This window comes from Carya illinoinensis, chromosome 1 (assembly GCF_018687715.1).
Source record: "Carya illinoinensis cultivar Pawnee chromosome 1, C.illinoinensisPawnee_v1, whole genome shotgun sequence".
In the NCBI taxonomy this organism is placed as follows: domain Eukaryota; kingdom Viridiplantae; phylum Streptophyta; class Magnoliopsida; order Fagales; family Juglandaceae; genus Carya; species Carya illinoinensis.
Window position 1 is genome coordinate 37,887,037 of NC_056752.1, and position 6,000 is coordinate 37,893,036.

The window sequence follows — 6,000 nt, forward strand, 5'->3', positions numbered from 1 at the left end:
GTAAATTAATAAGATAAGTGGTGGTTTCGAAAGCATCGGCCCAAAAAGAAAAGGGAATGGAAGCTTGGGCTAGTAATATAAGCCTAGTTTCTACGATGTGACAGTATTTGTGCTCAACAATATTGTTTTGCTGATGTGTATGTGGACAATAAAAGCAATGAATTATGCCAAGACTTTTACATAGTGAGTTGAGAGAAATAAATTCTCCTTCGGCATCAGTTTGTAATGAAATGATTTTTGTGTTAAAAAAGTGTTCAGCAAATTTAATGAATGAGGTAAAAACGAATAGAACATCAGACTTCTTTTTTAGGGAAAAACACCATGTGAATGTTGTGAAGTGATCAATAATATAGAGATAGTATTTGCAACTAGTTCTTGAAACATAAGGAGCTGGGCCCTATACATCAGCCTATAATATTTCCAAGGGCCTACCGATTGCATATTGCTAAATGAAGGAAACAGCAACTAATGGGCCTTTGCAATAGGGCATTCATGACATACAAAGGAAGGCTAACTAGGAACATAAGACAAACAGTTTTGCTGCAAAATGTTAGAGACAACATTAAGAACTGGATGGCCAAGTCGTTGATGCCAGAAGCTTAAGGATGCCTTTTCACCAATATGGACAAAGGAATAGGACAACGGCAGGGAGGAGGGGAACTTGTAGAGGCCGTTATGGGTTGGTAAGCTAATGAGGACCCTCCTTGTCAATTTGTCCTTTTATGGAGAACTGAATGGCATGAAATTCAAATAAACAAGAATTGTCAACGCAAAATTGTAAAATTGAAACCAAGTTTTTGGTGATAGAAGGTACATGAAGAAGATTATGAAGTTTAAAAGAAAAGGTAATGAAAAAAGAAGAGTCACTAATATTGTGAATGAGTAGATCTGTGCCATTTCCAACCAGAATCTGCTCGTTTCCACTATAAGGTTCAAATGAGAGGTTTAGGTGAGAAAGGTCATGAGTTATTTGGTGAGTAGCAGCACTGTTATGTTATCAAGATGAATATGTAATAGCGAATGGGAAGGTATAATTGGTGGAGAAGGAGGTGGGTGGATCATATTGGTAAGCATGATCAAAAGAAAAATGTCATTGTAATGCAACATGTCAACGTTTGTTACAAACTTGGCAATGGGTTACTGGGTGTTATTTTGGTAGGGGGGTCGATAGTTGGGGGAGGAACGCCCTTTAGATGGGGAGAACCTACCATAACCTTGACCATTTTGACCTCCATGAAAATAACCTCAGCCACGTTGATCTCTTGGGTTGGTGGTGCTAAAGTTTGCTGATGGCTCAAACGAAGAAGGTGTGGAACCAAAAGAAGCATGGTTTAATCTGCTCTAATGAATGAGAAGGAGATGATAAAGCTCATGAGAGGTTATAGAATCTATTCAGGTTGTAACCGAGGTTATGAAGGACTCATAGGTTGGACCTAGTCCATTTAGCAGATATGTGACATACTCTTTGTCCGAAAGAGGTGTTCCAGTTGCCACAAGAGTATCAGCAAGTATCTTCACCTTGTTGAAGTAATCTGTGATTGATTGGTCACCTCTAGACAGGTTTGTAAGCTGAAACCTGATTTGGAACTCCCTTGCTTGAGAATGGGAGCTAAACATGGACTCAAGGGTTTTCCAGAACTCACGTGAGCTTACATAACTAATAATCGACTCGGTTAGAGAATAAAACAAAATACTCAAGATGAGTTGATCAGACCATTACCAAATGAGGTAATCTAGATTAATTTTGGGGCTAGAAGTGCTCACATGAGACAACATTTTTGGTGGAGTTATTTGTGTTCCATCCACAAAGGAGAACAAGTCTTGTCCTCTAAGATAGGTTGTGATTTGAACTTTCCACATCATATAGTTTTTAGAATTTAGTTTAGAACTTTCCACAACATTATGAACAAGTCTTGTCCATAATGTATGCAAAGTGTTATATACATATTTGCATATGAACATAGACATACTCATACTAATTCATAGTAAATTACAAAAAACTGCCAAAATTTACAAATAAATTTGCAAAAAATCTTTTGAGACCCAACCACCCAATTCCTTATCTGGCGACACCGAGTCAACTAATCTTAGCTCCTCCAGTAGTGCTACTGTTATTGGTACTTTTTTCAGCTAGTGGTCAAGAAAAGTTGAGCTAGTGGTCATTGTGCTAAGAGCACAAATTAATGAGATCCATGACCATGACTATGAGCCAGTGAACACATATCTTAGACCAATGATGATAAGGAAAAAAATAGAATAGGGAAGAGAGCAAAAGAAGAAGAAGACAAAGAATGAAGAGAAAAAGAGGAAACTAGAAATCAATAAACAAAGAGAAAGGATGAGACCTTTTTTTTTTATTTTTTGGTTCTTTCTTTTAACAAGGTCTGGCCTCTTATTATTAATAAGCCTCACTGAGAGGATGAGACCTAAAAACAAGAGAGGAAAGGGATGGAAAAAAAAAAGTGACAAATGGCTACGCTTTTGGTTTTTTAGAGCATTGGTATTGGATTAGACATCCTCAATCAAAGTCAAAAGTTTGCTTAATATTTGCTCAAAAACACGTACACTAGATTAGGAAAGTCTAAATACATTTGACCTTGAGCTACAACGTTTCAAGAGCTTGGGTCATATTTGACCTACTACTATAGCTCAGTCATAACTTGTTTAACTAATTCTTTATTTTTCACGTACAATAGTCATAGAAGTTGGAAGCTCTCTTTTCCCTCAATTTTTCTTTTCTTTTCCCTTTTCCATTCCCTTTCTAGCTTCCATTTTCTTTTCATTTCTCTTTATTTCTCTTCGTTTTGCCCCTACTCAATCATCTTAGTAAACTCATTCATCCAGTTTACTTCCTGCACACTTGAGGTGAGCAAGTTGTCCACCTGTCCCTTAAATGTTGGGTTATAAAGCCTAATTGGTTTTGTGAGCTGGAAAAGGCACAAACAAATTGCTCGCTCAACTGTCGTTTGACCTAGAGCTCGAGCGAAACTTAGGCAAAGAGTTTGCTCGAAGAGCACTCGATAGTTAGCTAAAGCGAAGCTTGGACAGAAAGTTCCCTCAAGGCTCGCTCGACAGTCTGCTTGAGCCAATGTTAGATTGGTTGTTCATTCGTGGCGCACTCGACACCCGCTTGAGCGAAGAACCCTGTTTTGCCAGATTAGGTTTTCCAGCACTGTTTTCTATATATATGTTATGTTTATGATCATAGTGCATTAGATTGAGAGAACAGTGAGAGGAAAATGGTGTAGAACACTCTTGAGATAAACAATCCCTAGAGAGAGTTAAGATTATGTGAGTAGAGTGAAGCTCTTGTAACTCACTGTGTGATTGTAATCTCCTTTGAAATAAAATTTCATGCAACTCTGTGGACGTAGGCATATTGGCGAACCATGTTAAATACTATGTGTCATGTGTGTGTGCTTGATTCATGTGTTTTTGCATTTATTTCATTGTCTATCTCATTATTGTTGTTTGTAAGTGTGGTATTTCTCACATCAATTGGTATCAAGAGCCCAGTTTGGGTCTAGAGGCTGAACGATGGTAAGAGGTGCAATGAAGGTTGGAATTGAGAAGTTTGAAAGCACAAACTTTGGGTATGGGTACTGAAGAATGTAGATCAATGATTTATCTTTATGGGAAGAAACTCTATTTGCCTTTGTTGGGACAAAAGTCGAAAAGCATAGACGATGCTGATTGGAATATGTTGGATGGACATGTTCTAGGGGTAATTCAACTCACTCTGTTTAGATCAGTGGAGCACCAGGTTATTAAGAAAAGAACCATGACAGATCTTATAGCGGCTTTGTCAGGTATATATGAAAAGTCATAAGCAAATAACAATGTGCATCTGATGATTAAACTGTTTAATATGAGAACGAAAATGTACGTCTATAGTCCAACACTTGAATGATTTTAATACGATCACAAATCAATTGTCTTATGTAGATATTGAGTTTGATGATGAGATTAGAGTGTTGATTCTATTGGCATCGTTGCCAAATAGTTTGGAGGCATGAGGATGGCAATGAGTAATTCAGTTGGCAAGATGAAATTACCTCCTCAGAAACACTCTAGGGAGTTTTTTGGTACTAATTCGGCTGTTTCTAAGCCATTTTGGGCCTATAATTAGCATCTTGGCCGATAACCCATTTGGGGCAGAAAAATTGAGTGTCCGCCACCGCACACTGGGGGCAGGTGCCAAGATGGAAAACTCAACCCCTGCATGGGGGGCTACACTGCCCCCTAGGGTACAGGTAGCACCCCTACTCTAGTTAAAAATACTAAAAATAATTTGTGATGCGCCATGAAAGCTAAGGTCGTGGTTCATATTTTCTTTTAAATCGGGGACATTTATGTTATATATGTTATAATGAGGGTAATATTTTCACTTTCTCATACAATATTGTAATAGTACCTAATTTTTCTAGAAATAAAAAGTTTGAAAATTTAAAAAATAAATTATCATGGTTTTAATTTGGAGATGCATTTGAAAATTAGGTGATAATTTAAAGCAATTTTTTGTAATATAATCTCAAAATAAAAAATAAAAATCTCAATGTAACCAAGGGTAAAGTCAATAATACTTTTTCAAAATTGGTAAAATGGTTTAGAAACTTATATATCGAACTTACCTATGTTTGATTTCTTTATATATATATTATATTATTTATTGCCCAGATGACTAATACAAGAGGGGAGATGAATTGAGTTGTATTAAAAAAAATAACAATTATAAATCAAATATAAAATATAAAATATAAACAAAATACGAAATAACAATAAACATAAAGAGCAAGGGTAAGAGAGAAGTAAACTCAGTATGTTAATGAGGTTCGGCCCCACTGCCTACGTCCTCGCCTCAAGCTACCCCTTGAGAATTCCCAAATTCACTATTCAACCTCATTCAGGTGGAGATAGAAACCTATTACACCTTTGAACAACACCGCTACAAAGGATCCGTGTAGAATACCCTCTATACTTGCAATCACCTTATACGTGGTGATTCAACTATTCCCTATGTAGAACACTTTTTACACACACAAGGGTTATACACACTCTTTTACTGATACAAAAGCTGATAGTGGGTAGGTTATCAGAAAACACTTCTCAATGAGTGAAATAAGAACAATACAGCGTAAACTATATCTCTTTCAAAATGAACAAGGATTAAGGCTCAATGCTTAGAGAAGAGAGAATGAAAACTTTGAATGAATGTTATATGCTTTAAATGTTGTAAATGTGAAACTCTCAAATGATCTATTTATAGGTATATAAGATTTCATATTCAAATTTAAAAAAATTCACATGTCAAATACAACATCATTCACTTTTTCAAAAAATTCAAATAAAAGGTTCTTCTTTTTCAATTGTCAAAAACAACATCATTTATTTTTCAAATACTTCAAACTAATTTTTTACTTTTGGCATATGACAAAATGAGCACACTTTACTTTTCAAAAAATTCAAACCTAATCTTTTACTTTTTGCATATGACAAAAGGAGCACACTTTACTTTTCAAAAAATTCAAACCTAATCTTTTTACTTTTTGTATATGACAAAATGAGCACACTTTGCTTTTCAAAATTTTCAAACAAAAACATATACCTTTTGCAGAAGTCAAAAAAAGTATCAATCATTTCTGAAAATATTCAAATAAAACATGCATATGTGAAAGATGACAATCAATCATCTTTAATATTTTTGTTACCCAGATGACTAACACAAGAGGGGGGTGAATTGAGTTGTATTAAAAAAAAATTATAAATCAAATATATAATATAAAATATAAACAAAATATGAAATAATAATAAATATAAAGAGTAAGGGTAAGAGAGAAACAAACTCAGTATGTTAACGAGATTCGGCCCTACTGTCTACGTCCTCGCCTCAAGCTACCCCTTGAGAATTCCCAAATTCACTATTCAACCTCCTTTAGGTGGAGATAGAAACCTATTACACCTTTGAACAACACCGCTACAAAAGATCCGTGTAGACCACCT